We start from the raw sequence: 17,849 nt of genomic DNA on the forward strand, positions 1-17,849 counted from the left end.
CATAACCATTCATGCATCCTGCGCGGACTGTCTCGCTTTCTGGTCCATGAGCACCGACACTCCAGCCAAAACAGTTACAGCCAATAGCTGGTGAGCACTCACGCCGCGCAGGTGCCCTTACAAGCACATTCTCATAACCTCCTGATGTGGGAGACGCTATTATTACCCCAGTCTGACAAAGGTGAAACCAAGGCACACAGAATTAAAAGAAGCAGAATCAAGATGAAACCAGACCATTCTGGCTTCAGAGCCTCCTTCTTAACCACTGGCCCCTCAGGGCCCCTGCTGTACTCAACTCCTCTTGGCCTTCCCATCTGTGCTTATGAGCCGTTTCAAGGCTGTGACTTCTGTAAGGCAGGCCTTTTCCCTTGATTCTTCACTTGGATGCTTCCTGCTATTCTTAAAAGTTAATTCAGGCAATAAATACTTATTACACTCTATTGTATTTCATCATTTATTTCTCTCCTCCAGCAGACCGTGAGGTCTTGTTTCCTGTCCCTAGCCAATTGCACAGGGCATGGTACAAAGGAGGTGCTGAATAAGGTCTGCGGATCCAAAGAATGAATTGTGTATTGGGTTCAATTTTTTTTTTTTTTTTTTTTCAGGATATGAGTGTGTAGACGTATCCAGCTACGTAGGGTTGTCATAAACCTTGAGGGTCCCAATGAGCTGAAACACTTCACAGCTTCTATTTATGGTGAAGAGGCTAACAATTCCCCAGGTGGTAGCTTGCTTTTTCTAAGGAAAAGAAGGAACCGGCAGCTTTAGGCAATGATTTCCAAGTCGTGTTTACGGTGTGAATTTTGATTGGCTGGCACTAGGGGGCGCTAAGGAGCCTCGCAGGGAAGCTCGGACATAAACTACAACGCCTCAGACTGTGCTGTAAATAATTTGAAAGATTGTTATTTTTTAAGATTTGTAAGTGGGTACATTATTTGAGCCAGACATTTATTCTCCAATGCATTTTGTCCACTGGTTGTCTTATTTTTCAAATGGGAAGATCTGATACTTTATTTCTTCAAGTTTCCCAGTAACTTAGTTTTCAAAATTCAGGTCAAGGCTCTAGTTGTGTAATTCAGACTCAACATCTCTGATCTTTCTCTGCCTCAACCCCCAACCCCACCTTTTTTTTTAGTATAGTGTGGTTGCAGACGCCAAAGTTCTGGCTTTTTTTTTTTTTTTTAAGGCTCTGGACTAAGGAGCTTTCTTTCCTTTTGTTTTTCTTTTTTTTCCCCCCTTCCCTCCCCACTCTCCTTCCTGCTCCCTCCTCCTCCTCCTCCTCTTTCTTTTAGCATTTTTGTAGGTCAAAACAGTGAATACCAGCAATTTCAGTTGGTTCAACCTAATAGTTCTGACTCTGCCTTTGACTTGCCTTATGACCTTGGTAATTCACCTATTCCCTTTAGGCCTTACTGTTTTCATCTGTTAAATGGCAGGAATGGGCATTTCAAATCATATTGACTTGAAAGACCATTTTAATTTTGATGTTTCATAATTTTGACCCCTAAAATCTCTTGTTCTGTGTCATCAACTGGTTCTTTATGTCTTTGCCTAGCATGGGTTCTGGACTTTTATTAGCTGTTGGTTAATTGTGGACTTTTATTAGACATTTATTAATTATGGACTACCGGAGACCTAAAGTGTGCCCTGTTTATTGCCCTGAGTTTATTGTTACTTTCCTGGAATAAGTTCTTTACAGGGTGCAAAGTCACGATTAAACCTCTTTAGTCCAATTAAAGGAATACAATAATAGAAACTTATGTTTCATTATAGTATCAATCTAATTTCTCCCTTTATAATTAGTTTAGTGAGGCAGCTTATGTGGCATCTAATTACTTCTGTGATGATCTCCTTGCAGAAAATTTTACTCTGGAAATTTTGATCTTTCTAGTAAGATTATTACACAGGAAAGTTGAACCAAACCTCAATTTTTTATAGTATCATTCATCCTGAGTGGGATGCTGAACCACATCAGTTCTGAGAGCTTTCCATAATTCTAATCCAATTAATAGATTTTTATAGCATTTCTCTATGATACTAAATTGGTAAAAACCAGAAGATGAGTCTCCAATGGTTAACTTGTAGGTGTTTGTAAATGAGAATAATACCACCTGCTAGAACAATAATTCCCCCAATTAACTTTCTTGACCCATAAATCCTGAGCAAACTCCTTAAAAAAATAATGTGATGGTTAAATACCTTCGGAAACACTGCATAATATATATGGAGTTTCATAGTGAATAAGATGTTAAAGCTTCTGAGAATACCAGCAGCACTCATTCTTATTTGGCTTTTAACTACCATTCCCAAATTTCTATGACTCTTTTTTTCCCGTAATATTGTGCAAAGCTTGGGATCCATGGAACATATCGTATGCTTATTTTCTCTTATTAAAAATTTCCCCAAGGCAGGTGTTTATATTAACTTTCTATTACAGCCAGTATTTAACTTTAGGACCAAGAAAGAATATGCAGAATTTAACTACTCTTTGACTTTATTTACTTAGCAGTAAATAAAAGTGAAATTATCACTGGAAATTGTATTTTGGAATTGTAGTTTCTTCTATTTTGAGGGAGAGTTTTATGTCCAAAATTCTTGCTACTAGTAGACCAGATAGATTTGTCTTCTACTCTAAACATGATGGAGGAAGCACACTATTCTGGGCCAAAACCATTAAATAACTAATCTATGTTTTCCATTTCCCTGATGCAAAAACCTTGTTGCTTGTATCTCATGGAAATGGTTCTTATTGTCATCTAATATTTCTGAATATAAATCCTGATTCTGTGCTGTGTGCCTTTTCTCAAGTTAACTAACCTCTCTGTGCCTCATTTCCCTCATCTGTTTAGTATCTATGTTTTGAGGCTGTTGCAAGGATCAGGTAAATGAATGCACAAAAGCACTTGGAGGTCTGCCTAGAAGGCCTTCCATGATGTGAGCTCTTACAGTTAATGCTTGTGATGCTATGTTTAGGTGGTGATGGAGAGATGATGCGTCAACCTCTCCTCACACTTTCAAGAAGTAGGTGAGTCCTAGGCTCTGTATAATCAAGGCAAGGATTTCTGGATCATATTTTTTTCTTTGATCAAAATTTTATTTTGCCTTCTCTTCTGTATTTTTTAAAGTTTTATTTAATTAATTTGAGAGAGAGAGAGAGAGAGCAAGTATGAGCAGAGGAGGGGCAGAGAGAGAGAGAAGGAGAGAGAGAATCCCAAGCCCTGATGCAGGGCTAGATCTCATGAACCGTGAGAACATGACCTGAACCGAAATCAAGAGTCAGACGGTTAACCAACTGAGCCACCCCGGTGCCCCTTCTCTTCTATATTTTTAAGATAAATTGTTTATTCATTTATTCATCCCATATAAATATGAAATGAGTGGCTGCTGTTTCCTAGGCACTTGTGCTAATTATTGTAGATACAGTGTTGATCTAATTACTCATGGTCTCCCTCCTTGTGGGCTTCAGAATTCTAGAAGGACAAGCAAGGAGCACCTGGGTACTATGAGAAGAGAAGTGAGGGGGCAAACAGGAGTTGTCCAACTTGGGCAGGGAGCTTATGGGACTTTTTGTGGAGGATGTGACATGCAAGTTGAAATCTTAAAGGTTAATCCGAGAGAGCCATCTGGTGGGTGACAGGAACAACTTATGTGATGGTGACAGGGAGGAAGCCATATTCAGAGAACTGATAGATATTCCACAGGGCAGAAGGACAGAATGAAAGGTTGGGAAGGTGTGTGCTGAGTGATGAGGCTAGGTGTAGTTCTTTCACATTAATTAGGGCTATTGTGAACTCTACAGTAGAGTGATAATCTGATCAATTGTTTCCTATCATAGCTGGTAAGAGATTGTCATCAGAAAACCTTCCAGATGACAGGACGTACCTTTTTCAAGGTACCAATTTTTGATATAGTGTTTCATAATCATGCTGCTGCCTGACATCTATAATGTCAGGGGTTGGTTTGGAGGCCAGTGTACATAAATCAGTAACTTTGAGGCTCGCTTACTGGGGTTCAGCAAAGCTGGCCACAGGATGAAGTCATTCGTGGTGGTGAGCTGAGAGAAAGCAGCTGGCCCAAGCTTAGCTCTGTGCCTAGAATGAGGAAATGGCAAAAGCCCTCAGACGATGTTGCTGTGAAGGGAATTGAAGGGAATCAGAAAGATTTGATCTCCCAGATGCCTTCATGCTGAGAGAGGCTTTAGGGCATCACAAAATCACACATGGGCTCCATTGGTATTTTCACTAAAGAGATAATTTCTGTTCTTATTAACCTGAGACAGGAGTTGAAAATTGCTTCAGAGTCTGACTCTTTGCCTGTTTTTATTACTTTTTAATGTTTTATTTTCTCTATGCCCAACTTGGGGCTCAAGCCACGACCCTGAGACCAATAGTCACATGCTCTACCAACTGAGCTGGCCAGGCACCCCTGTTAGCCTGTTTTTAAAAACAAACACACTGACCCTGAGTTTAGTCACTTGCAGCAGATGGCCTCACCCCACTTCCTAGTATTGTAACCGTTATGAAAGATCAATTCATAACGAAACCTATTTCTCTTGACCATCGTGTATGATCATGCCCGGGGGGAATATAGTCACAATGAAAGTAACTACTTTTCTCTCTTTTCCCACAACTGAATTGTAGATACTCTTCTCTCTTATGTTGGTATATTACTTTGAAATGGTCTTGCTTGGATCATCAAACTTAACTCCTTGCAGAAAATTCTGCTGTAGCACTACAGACCCTTTCAGTAGTGAGTCTTCCCTTGTTACTATTAAAACATGGGACTGACATTTCCTGAATGTGTCCTGCAAAACATCTGCTAATAATTATAAGCTCCTGGCAGTGACTCTGCATTCTCATGGTGCTGTGACCTCCCTCTCTAGGCGTCTCTTTCCTAATTTCTTCTGCATTCTTTTTATCGTGCAGTGATGATGCGAAAGGTTTTATCCCATTTTGGGTTTTGGAAGGAAGACGGCCTTTCTAATTGAGCCTAAGTTGAAAGGATCACCTCATTGCAACACTCCCAATTTATTTCCATTAAATGAAACTTCTGGCTGCCATAGCTCTGAATGGTATTGAAGCTCCTAAGTCCATTCATCTTTTCAATAAACACTTAACGAGCACTTTCTGTTTGCTAGGCATGGTTATGGCACTTGGCATATATCTGTGGACAAAGCTGACAATGATACCTGTTCTCCTACAGCTTATTTTCTAAATAAGAGGACAAGAAAATGCACACTAAATGCAATAAATCTAAGAAGTTCTACTTTAAAGGTCTAGAAGAAGGGTACATGCAAGTGTATTCTAAATTTGAAAATACAATCTTTATATTGAGAGGTTAAAATGGAATTCACAAAATTATATAAAATATTTCAGTCCTTGAATCTGCCTAGGAATGGGCTTCCATATGCAAATTCCCTTGATTGTCTTAAACTATCTCAGTTTGTCCAAATCAGGATCCAAACAAGCCCCTTGCTGATTTGGTTATTTCACTGAAGTCTTTTGCCAATTTCCTTTACTCTGGAATAATGCCTTTTCCTCACTCCCTTTTTTCTGTGGTTTGGTTTCAGTTGTCCTATAGATAACTTCGCTGGCTAGAGCAGATGTCCTTAGTGCTTTGAATGCTTTCCTTTGGCACTCACTGTTCCCAAGTGACCTGACACAATGGCTTCCAAGAAAAGGCAACTGTGACTCTGGGCTTTCTGGCCTCTCTCCACCACCAGCTATGCATGAGCTAATAATGCCACTCCCTCTTCCCCCAGCAGTCTTCAACCAAATGATTGAGGAAAGTAGATAAATGATTCAACTTCTTAACCTTTGGGATAACTCGGAGATACAATCTACTCTTTTGAACTTCCGTAGTCGGACTGAACCCCAGTTACTTGCAGCCATTACCTGCTCAATAATACTCCAGTTGGTGGCTTCCTTTCTTTCTCTGGCTTGTTTTGCTTCCTCATTTCTCTGCCAAAGATATCCCACAAATAAACCATAAACCTGTCTCAAGGTCTGCTTTGGGGAGAACCAGCCTAAGGTAGCCACAATCTAAATTTGGTTAAATAGTTCCTGTTATATCATTTAATCTACTATTAATCTATTTCTATAAATTAGAAGTTAGAACTAAAGTTGTTTCTTTGGTTTCTTTTTTTTTTTTTTTTTGGATTCAGTGGTTTTTTGGGGGGAGGGAGGAAGGGCAAGAATTCTTCATGGACAGTGCTGAGTACATCATATCACATCACATCAAGAGTCAAATTATCTTTAGTAATCAGTAAATTGAGATGATGAAGGTGTGTTATTCTCATCAAACGTAATGCCTAATGGTTTTAAGATCCATTGGTGACCATTGCCTGAATCCATTATTTCATTAGGGATTGTAAAATGATGGTTTTCTTAATTCTATTATCCGGAGAAGAAAGCCCCAGGCAGAGAGAGCAGTATGTGCAAGGACAGAGACGTGAGGCCAAGTATATTAGGATTAGGGAAATAAAGTATGCTTAGTTTGCAAGGTGCATTGGGAATCAGTGGGAGATGGATCTAAAAAGGTAGGTAAGACTTTTTTTTATATAATGTTAAGGACTTAAGATCTTGTACTAAAACTAATTGATTGACACTGAGAGATTTTAAATGTGTCCATTAGCATGAACGTATTTTTTTCGGAGTGATCACTGTTAATATTGTGAAACATAGATTGGTGATTGGTGAGAGTAGCTAAGAAGATGTTGCCATGGTCAGAGGTAGTGGGGAGGGGAAAGATAAGTTATATACTTAAGACCATAGACTCAGTGGGGCTGACTGACTGATTAAATTTGGGGCAAGGGAGAGGAGGATCCTTTCCTGCTGGGACAAATGGTTTGATAGTTGTGTCCTTCATAAAGATACAGAATGTGGCAAGAGTAGAAAGTCTGATGAAGCAAATAACTGAGTTTGGCTCTGGACGTATCAGGGGATTATGGTACACACAGATGTAAGTGTCCAACTGGGTGATAGCTGCCATTTGTGTAGGAATTCAGGAGGAAGGTTAGAGGTGGAGATAAAGATTCAGGAGTCATCAAAAGATAGTTAGTGGTTGAAACCATTAGAACAGATAAGATCATTTAGTAAAGTGTGTGGAGAAGGGAAGAAATGAATTAAAAGAAGGCAGTTCAGGGTATATTCCTGAGCAGTGACACAAACGTTTAAAAGAGTAAGGCAAGAATTTGAGAGTAGAGAGAGAATCTCAAAGAAGACTCAAAGGTTTCAGATGTTCACGATATGGTGATACAGGAGTCAGATGTTGGAATTGTTAGGAAGGTTTGCATGAGATGTTGCAGAGAGACCAGGCGTGAGAGGACTGAAAAGCTCCCAGTGAATTTTTTATAGAGTTAGCCCATTATATTAGTAAGGATAGTTCTGATGGTGTGTTGATAATGGAAGACCTGATACAGTGAGTTGAAGGGTGAATGACATGTGATGACATAGAAACAATGGATGCTACCTACTCACAAGAAAGTTTGGGTGAAGATTTGGGAAAGCTTTCATTCTCCCCTCCTCCCTTCTTGCCTTTCTTCCCTTTCCTCCCTCCTTCCTTCCTTCCTTCCTCTCCTCTCTGCTCCTCTCCTGTCATTCTTTTCTCTTCTTCCTTTTCCCCTTCTCCCCTTTCTCCTTATTCCTCCTCCTCTTCTTCCTTTTCTTCTTCATCTTTGCCACTCCTCCTCCTTGTTCTCCTTCTCCTTCTCTCTCTCTCTCTCTCTCTCTCTCTCTCTCTCTTTCCTCACCCCTTCACCTCTTTCTTCCTCCCTGTCTCTCCTGACTACACTACTGACTAGTGCTGAGGGTAATAAGCCATTTGCGGCAGAAGTATCTGAATGAGAGAGTTTCCTGAGGATCCAGGATTCAGAGCACAGGTGGGAATCTGTTTCCTTCTTTGTAAAATACAGGATAGCACTAATATTACACTGTTATCATAAAAACTGAGTGGAGTTAAAAGTGGGGAGAAGGATTTTCCTACAGGGAAGTCGTGTATCAATGTTAGTCATCAGCACCATTGCGAGAGCAATCTGTCCCTCTAAAGACAAGCATTAAATTGTAGAGCTCCTTTTCCTTATAGTTAATCGGCAAACACTTTCTTTTTCTTTTTTTTTTTTTTAATTTTTTTTTAACGTTTTTTATTTATTTTTGGGACAGAGAGAGACAGAGCATGAACAGGGGAGGGGCAGAGAGAGAGGGAGACACAGAATCGGAAACAGGCTCCAGGTTCCGAGCCATCAGCCCAGAGCCTGACGCGGGGCTTGAACTCACGGACCGCGAGATCGTGACCTGGCTGAAGTCGGACGCTTAACCGACTGCGCCATCCAGGCACCCCAAACACTTTCTTTTTTAGAACTCCTAGGTTTGAGTTAGGGAGATGGTTTTCAGGTTCTCTGAAGTTTCATGTACAGGCAAGGAAGGAAATGCCTTAATCCAAAACGACTTCGTTTGGTGCAGTTAACTTTAGTTCATGAGTGCTTGAATAGTGTTGAGCTGAGGCAATGCAGACAGCTTTATTAATCAGAATCTTTATTACGGTCATGCTTTCTTTGCTGGGGAAGCAAAGAGCCTATATTTTTTAAAATTCATTAAGATGTCAGTATGCATCAATCAGAGAAATCATTTCAAGAATCTCTTAATCTTGAAAATAGGGTGAAAAGAACCTTCATACTCATTTCTTTGTGCCGACAAGTAAGAGCTGAGTGGAGCAATGTCATGAGTTAGAGCCCAGATTATATACACTGGCTGAAGAACGATTATGGGCTGATTCAGTTCAATGCATAATTTGTCATCATCACTTGAAATTAACGATCCAACCCAAAGTTTAAAACAGTACTTAACATAAGGGAAGAGTAGCTTTTGATGATTGTTTGCCAATTTGTCCTTTACAGGATACAAGGCATATGAAAAATACAATTTTTACAGAAGCTTTGATAGGCCTGAAATCCTCACTCTTGTTTAGCCAAAGGTAGTTCTCACTACCTTTGCCTTAGATCATCTTGAGGGCCTGACAGAAACGAATTCCCTACCCAGAAAACTGCTCATATTTACAAATATTTTATATGTGATCTTGGAACATTCCTGATATACTTCCTCCCCTGAAGTTCATGGGTTTCAGGTTATGCACTGCTAATTTGGATGTTCAGTGTCCAAAGACAGTCATCTGAAGGACAATTCAGCCAAAATCAGATTCTTAACCAACAGAGCCATCCAGGTGGCCTTGAAGGACAATTCAACTTTTAATCTTGAGTTTGAATCTGGAGATCACATTAAGCTGTATTACATAGTTTAAAAAAGGGGTCTGAACCTCAAGGGATGGTGTGATCAATCCATTGGCTTTCACACTGGAACGTATCTGCTCATACTTAGTCATTCTGAGAAGACCAAGCAGTCTCTCAACTCAAAATTCGTTTGAAAAACTTCATAAATGAGAAGAAAACACTTTCTAGAAAGTTCAGTGTTGGCATTAGAATGATGTCCAAGAAGTATACAGTCATAGGATTCATGGAATTCATATTTCCCTGCCCGTGCTACCTCCCACTTGGACAATGAGCACCTGAACCCTCCATCTGACAAGCAACATGAGGGTTTTGAATTAGAGAAGGCGGCACTGTGTTTGTTCTCAGGGATGCGTTTTCTGTTTCTTAGTGCATGTTCTCTAATTCAGGAATTTACTTTCGACTTTGTGCGTCAAAATAAGTCCAGACACTTGATGCCTTGATTTTATTTTCAAAATTTCTTTAAAAAAAAAACAAAAAAAACCCATGCCTTTTCTTCATCAGGTCTGGTCAACACCATCTGAAGTTTGGCTCAGGGGAATTGAGGGTGAGTATATTCCTAAAATGACTTATGCGTCTGGGAGCCTTGTACCATTTTAAAGTAAACATATGTGGTCTTATTAGAAGACACTCCTAATGGCAGCCAGTTTGCTGGCCCACATTATTGTGGCATTTAATAATTCACAAAATGCTCTCATATTTATGATTTGTATTTTGACTAAAGGGCAAGCATTACTACGTCAAACTCATAGGTGAGGGAACAAGGCTTATAAATTGTTGAGACTTGAAAGCTGAGATTCACCCTAGGCTCTCAGCTTTGATTTGGATGCATAAGGTCTCAAATGGTTTTTTAAAAATCTATTTTGTTTCTTGAGACTTATGTTGGTAAATTGAATGATCATTTTAAGCATATAACTATTTAACTATTTGTCATTGTGACTTAACATCTACTTGGGTCCAGCCCTGGTCATATTTCAGTCCTGTGAGTAGTTAACCACCTATCCCTTGGGTAGATTTTAAGCCAGAACTAGTCTGAATTCTACTTCCAAATTGGTTCATCTCATAAAGAAAGTAGTTCTTTTTTTTTTTTTTAATGATATCTCTATGAATTACTGCTTCTGTTTGATGTCAGTTTTTCAGAAGAACAATTCATCCATGAAAGGTCATTTCACATCAGCCTTCTAAAAGTGTAACCTTAATTTTGTATGAGTTGCTTATATAGGAGATTGTAGTTATAATAAAAACCCCTTGCCAGGGATTCCAGAGAGAATGCCTGTTGCTCACACACGGTGTCAGGTCTATGTTCCTAGTGCCTCACAGAGTACGTGGCACTGGGTGAATAGCTGCTTAGTTGAATATTTCAAATGATGCAACATAGGTTTTCCGGAAGCAAAATTTGAATCAAGAAGTCACTTCCCAAAGTTCCTAAATTTTACTGAAATCCTTATCTCCATAAAGGAGAAAAGTCCTAAACTGGAAAAGCATGAAAACTATAAAATGATAAAACTTAGTCAATCCTAGTGTTGTGCATGGAACGGGACTAGAACAAGGTGGAAGGAAGCTCACCAAACACACACATGTGCTAGGCGCTCAGCTAGACTTCTCCATGAACATGAAAGTCAAGACCTCTTTCATTTGTATGTCTTTGCTTCTAAATGTTGACTGACTGCCTTTGGATTAAATATATTTTTGTTGCTGTATGGTAAAAAAAAAAAAAAACACAACAGAATGCTTGTAATGCTGACAGTGGAAAATGCATGCTTCCTTGGTCTTAACAGCTCGAGTACTACCTTTCTCTCAATTTTATGTAGGTTAGAGCTGTACCCTTCTTCTATATCATTAAGCACTAGTTGCCCAATTACAGTGCTTTGGGACACTGTTAAAATGGTGCCCGAGGCTTTTCAGCAAATTTAGCTTTAAAGCAAATGATCCCAGTAGCCAAAATTATTTACTAAACACAGTACAGAGTTTCTTCTAGAGAGATTATTTAAGGCCTATTACCCTTGCTAGATCCTTATATTACAAAATACTTGGGTACTTAACCAGGCTGTTGCCTCTTCTCATGAGGCCCTTTTTTTTTTTTTCCAACACCAAAATGTAAAAGGAACATTATATATTTGAGTAGAGCAGACTCATGTAGATATTCTTAATCTGAAAGCAGTTTCCTTTATTTCAGGACATTTTCAAGAGAAATAGGGAGTTGTTCTATATCAGGGAATTATTTATAAATACATAATTAATGGTTTATTTTTAAAAATATTCTTTTTGTGTTAAAATGTACAGAGCTATGTAAGCCATAAAGGATTTGAATGTGCCCTAAATCATTGCATTATTGATTAAAAAAGATTTTAATGTTTATTTATTTTTGAAGGAGAGAGAGACAGAGTGTGAGTGGGGGAAGAGCAGAAGAGAGGGAGAGACACAGAATCCGAAGCAGGCTCCAGGCTCTGAGCTGTCAGCACAGAGCCTGAGGCGGGGCTTAAACTCAGGAGCTGTGAGATCATGACCTGAGCCAAAGTCAGCCGCTTAACTGACTGAGCTACCCAGGCTCCCCAAATCATCACTTTATTTAGATATATTCCTTTTTCAATCTCTGCATGGAAAATGTTATCGAACCTTATATATTATTGACAACAAACAATAACCATTGAGAATTGTGAGGTGTTTTCTCATTAGTGCTCAATAGCTCTCAGCCAGCTATTTGTAACACCATTTTGCAGAAGAGAAAATTGAGGCTTTGGCTAGATAAATGACCCTTGTCCAATCGACCACACTGCTGGTAAGGCGCAATAGTGTGAGCAATATGTATAGGTTAATCTTTTGGGTTCTTGGACTCAATTCACTGTGTGAATTCCGGTGTGTGTGTGTGTGTGTGTGTGTGTGTGTGTGTGTTTGGGTGGGTAGCTTCCAAACACCACCAAGCAATTCTTAGATACCAGCAGGGTGTCTGAGAATCCACATCAATTTTAACACTGTCTACACAGGGATACAATCAGGGTCTACACATTGAGAATTTGGCACTACAAGAATCCCCCCAACCACTTCAGAGACCAGTCGTCAAGCCCAGGTTGTAACCTGTATTTCTGACCCACTGGCTATAAATCAGAGGTTTCCATGACCTCCTCCTTGGGTTTAATTAATTTCCTAGAGCAGCTCACAGAACTCAGAGAAACATTTTACTTACTAGGTTACCAGTTTATTACAAAAGGATGTGATTCAGGAACAGCCAGAGGGAAGAGAGTCAGGGCAAGGTATGTGGGAAGGGGCTCAGAGCTTCCACACCCTCTCCACATGCATCATTCTCCCCAAATTCCGTGTGCTCACCAACATGGAAGCTCTCCAACTCCCATTCTTTTGGGTTTTTGTGAAAGCTTCACTACCTAGCCATGACTGATTAACTCATTGGCTAGTGGCCATGGATTAAACCTCCACCCCTCTCTGTTCTTCAGGGGGTGGGACTGAAAGTTCCAACCCTCTAATCACATGATTGCTTCCAGCAACCAGCCCCCATCCTTAGTTGGGGTCCAAAAGCCACCCCATTACATAACAAAAATGGTCTATTGCTCTCATCATTTAAATCCCAGGGTTTTAGGAGCTCTGTGCCAGAAAAGGGGATGAAGACAAAAATTGTATTTCTTATTATAAATCACAATGCATACAAAAACAAAAACAATAATACAATTTATAATATGTACAGAAGATAGGGTCAAAAAAGGAGATTTCCAATGCTAGAACAGAGATCTATAACATATGCTGATAAAAAGTTAAATATATTTTCAAATTGGGGACATATTATTAATGAAATGTTTTAAAAACCCTGTAGTGTATTCTTTAAATCACTGTCATCGAGAGTAACTGGGTTTTCATATATCAGATTTGCTTAAGGTGGGATTCATCTGTATAATCCGAAACTATATCTATATAACTCTTAAAAAGTAGTCCATTCTTTATCATATATGATCCATGCAGCTCACCACTCTTGGTCTTTTTAGTTAAGAGAGATTGTGGTGTATTTTATTGTATTGACACTGTATAATGATGTTTATTTCAAATATCACTTTCATAGGTGGCCTGTAAAATCCTTTTATGCCTTCCTTTGATCTACTTGAATTTACAGTGAAGCTGTGCACATAATTATATAGTTCAAATGGAACATAGAAATGTTATTGATTTTTATCATAGACAGTTTCCTTTAGGGGCATTCTTTATTTTTATTTTTTTATATTCACTTACTTTTTTAAAGTATCTCTATGCCCAACGTAGGCCTTGAACTCATGCCCCCAAGATCAAGAGTCACATGCTCTATCGACTGAGCCTGCCAGGCGCCCCCTTTGGGGGCATTTTTTGAAAGTCTGTGTTATCTTTTTAGTTTAGACATTGAGAGGATGCCAAAGAAGGGTCAATTTACTCAAAGAACCATCGTAGAATTTAGTGTCTGTATACTTGATTCACAAGACCATACAAAACAAAGAAGCAAACAGTAATTTAAAAAATTCTCAAGGGAAAATCTCACGGAAAAGCTTACTTTTTTTAGTTTCTGACTTGCCATGCACATAGTGCATGTACAAAAAATATTTGTTGAAGTGACTATTCCTTGTGTCAATGACACTTCTTCGTAGTAATCCTGACACTGATGTGTGATTTGTACTGCTGCGTGTTGGATTCTCTGGGAAGCAGATTCACATAGCAATTAGTGTATAGAAAGTTCACTAGGGAGTTTTCTCAGGGAGGGAACTAAGAATGGACAGAGGGAGAAGGTGGTCTGCATCGCAGTCTCAACCAAGGCTTCAGTCCACCCTGTAGAGGGGTTGTGAAGATGGGTTGACCCTTCCAATTCTGGTCTTATTCTGAGAGGGGCCAGGCCTTTTTAATCTGACATTGGCCACTCATTGAATGGGGGCTGCTCCCTTTGCTCCCTGGGATGACAGCCTGCCTTTGGGAGAAGATTGGTTGGAAAGACGGCAGTACTTTGAGTGGGCGGAGTAATAGGAATGAGTCCTGGTACCCTGAAGGGGGATCTGAGGGGAATAGCATGGTATTCAATACAGACACTATGGCCAGTGAACTAAATGAAGCAAAAATGGTAGAAGGAATATTTTGACTACGCTGTTCCTTCTCTATAACCCATTTTTCAATCTCTAATTCTGTTAAAGGATGGGCATTATTTTTATTTCTTTCATGGCTTTTAACTCCCAGGTAGACTTGCGAGGTCTTACTTGGCTAATTATTCTGAAAATTTCCTATTCATTATCTCACATAGCAGGGAGCCTCTTTGGACCATCAAGCCTGTAAATTTACGATTGCACATTAATCAGTGAAATATAATTGCTAGCTGCTGCCTCTGGGCTTGGGACGTGCTGTATATGCTGGGATATATACAATTAGCCCTAAGGTTTACGCAGGAGCACTCGCCCATCCAACAAGAAAATGAGCATTTCAGTAATTGAGAAAATGAACATCTTGGGTCGTTTTCTTGCTGGCAGTGGTTAGAAACTCTTATCATTGAATTGCCCTGTTTTGTTTTTCATTATCTCTCAAAAGCATTGGTAGGCAAAAAAGCTACAGTAGTCTCCCTTGGTCCCCAGAGGATATGTTCCAAGACCCCCCAGTGGACGCCTGGGACCATGGATAGTACTGAACCCTATATATACCATGAATTTTCTATACATGCATACCCATGATAAAGTTTAATTTATAAACTAGGCACAATGAGAGATTAACAGCAATAACTACTAACACAATGGAAAAAATTATAACAATATACTGTTATAAAGGTTTTGTGAATGTGGTCTTTCTCTCATAATGTCTTGTACAGTACTCACCCTTCTCCTGCTTATGATGATGTGAGATAATAAAATGCCTAGGGGAAGAGATGAAGTGAGGTGACTGGTGTAGACATCGTGAGGTAGCGTTAAGCTACTACTGACCTTCTGACGATGTTTCGGAAGGAGCATTATGTGCTTCTGGACTGTGGTTGACTGAGGGTAGTGGAAACCGCAGATAAGGGGGGGACTATTGTATTTGACCCACACAAAATTTTAGTTTGTTTGGGTGAGGAAGATCAAATACAAGAGGAGGGAATACTAATTCCTAATGCAGCACAGATTCAGTGCTCTGACATCTCTGTTTATAATATTTTTTCACTAGATGGAGTCGGATGGTAAAACTTGACCTGGGAGTTCTGAGAATCTTCTCAAAGTGTGTACATGGTTTTAGCTGTATATACATTGGAACATTTTTCTTCTTCTTTTTTTTTTTTTTCCTGAGTGTGTATTGCTGTCCTTAGATGCTCAAAGTGATCTAAGATACCAAAAAGTTTAGGAATCATTACACTAAAAATAAAGTAAAACAAAAAAATCCCTCATTCATTCTCTGATTTTTAATTTTTTTTTAACTTTAAGTTTATTTATTTATTTTGAGAGAGACTGAGTGTGTGAGCAGGGGAGGGGAAGAGAGAGAGAATCCCGAGCAGGCTCCGAGCTGCCAGCTCAGAACCCAAAGTGGGGCTTGAATTCACGAACCATGAGATCGTGGCTTGAGCTGAAACCAAGACTCAGATACTTAACCAACTGAGCCACCCACCCAGACACCCCATTTATTTTCTGATTTAAAGCTATTATCTCCATTATCATTCTTAAACATCTATTTGGACACTCCACAAATGCTTCTTCAACTTTTCTACAAGGAATTTATCACAAGCAAGTCCTATCATTGTTTTCCCAATTTCTGTTAATAATAGCACATTCATAACTGCTAATTGTTCCGTTTAGAATTCTAGGCATTTGTTTTCCCCTGTCCTCTCCTGTCCACTTCTGAGATCCATGTGATGATGTGGTTGAAAGACGAAGTGTCTTCTATTTGACAAATCATTTACCTTGGTGGACTCTGGGTGCACCACTGTTCAGCATGCTTCATAAAGCCCTTGTTCAATGGCAGATAGTTCTGGGACATGGTCATTATAAGGGAGGAGTAGAAAGTGTTTTCTTCTATCAAGACAGAAGGAAGGAGTATGCGAAGTGACTCCCAGAAGAAAACACCTATAGAGCCTTTTGCTTTGAGGTGAATGGGTGAGGACAAGGGCCTTTTACAGACCAGCCTGAATCTTGCTACTTTAACACAGTGATTGCGTAGGGGAAGGTGCATGAGCTGGAATCAACCACCTGGGGGCTGGGTTTAAGAAGCCGATCATCTCTGAGATGACTTGGGATGAATTCTGTGTGACAGTAGGGCTTCATACTGGTTGGGCAAAAAGCACCTTTCAAATTCACAATTTGGGGGAATTACAAATGCCATTTAAGCAAAGAAAAGGTCACTCAAGCAAAAGTTCTTGTCCCTAGCAAAGTCAGGCAGATTTTCCCAGTGTCTCATGAAGTTTGCCACACATTCTTGAGCAAGAACTTGTTCTTCTAAGATCCCCCGTTCTGTTTCTCCTGTATCCTTGCAATGAATTAATCCTTGTAAGCAATCTGTGTATCTTTTCCTTGGAACTCTCAAGAATCTGACCTGCTAGACTGGGAAAACCTCTACAGCTAAAAAGAGGCATTTTCCTGCCAATGATCTCGCAAGTATTTGCTGCTGCCTAAATTCCAGTAACTAGGTACAAAGTGTTTCATTCTACAAGGAAGGATGAGGAATAAGGGAGGAAAAGAAAGAAGTCAACCAATATTTACTGTGCGTCCGTCATGAAATAGTCACCGTGCTAGGCCTCTATTCAGACAATCCATTTGTATGCTTGATCATACCTTCCAAAGTAGACATAATTATCCCAGAAGAGGAAATTAATGTCAGCGAATTTATGCACCTTGCCCAAAGTCAATCACCTTGTCCTTGGGGGAATTTGCCATGTCTGTGATACCAGCATGGTGGCCCGGGACAAGGCACGTGATGCTTGGTGCTTTGGGAAGGCTGTTAGGGTATCTACTTCTATCCTTTTGGTTCTTGTTGGCCCTGGAAGGTGGAGCATAGAGCTGGAGCTAGCTCTGGAGGAGGGAAGAGGTTTGATGTAGGGCTGGCTATTTACCTATGTCCTCTCAGCTCCGAATCAGCTCTCCCACTGTCCTCTGGGAGGCTGTGGGACTCTGCAAACTCCATTTTCAAGGCTCCTTTACTGAGAGGGTTCTCTTGTAGGATGTGCTAATAGGGGCACTAGAGAGAGACTGGCCTGGATTTCTCTCTCCTTTTTACTTGTTCCCGCAGTGTAAGTTAGCTCCCATCTGTAATTACTTGCAGCACTCAAGGCACCGGTGTCTTCCTACCCACTCGGAGGCACCAGCCATGGCCAGTGGTGCGACCCCGCCTCAGAGGCCTGAGTACTACATCTGCAGGCTCCCGGTCGAAGTTCACAAGGCACATTAACCCCAGCCCTAGGGTGCTAGCTGCTTCCTCTCTGAGCTTCCCCAAAACTCTTTTGGTTGTCCATTACCTGTTGTAACTAATACCCTGTTTTGTAATGTTTATTTATTTTTGAGACAGAGGAAGACAGAGTGCAAGTCGGGGAAGGGCAGAGAGAGAGGGAGACACAGAATCTGAAACAGGCTCCAGGCTCTGAGCTGTCAGCACAGAGCCGGAT

Source organism: Panthera leo, chromosome D4 (genome assembly GCF_018350215.1).
Source record: "Panthera leo isolate Ple1 chromosome D4, P.leo_Ple1_pat1.1, whole genome shotgun sequence".
Classification (NCBI taxonomy): Eukaryota; Metazoa; Chordata; class Mammalia; order Carnivora; family Felidae; genus Panthera; species Panthera leo.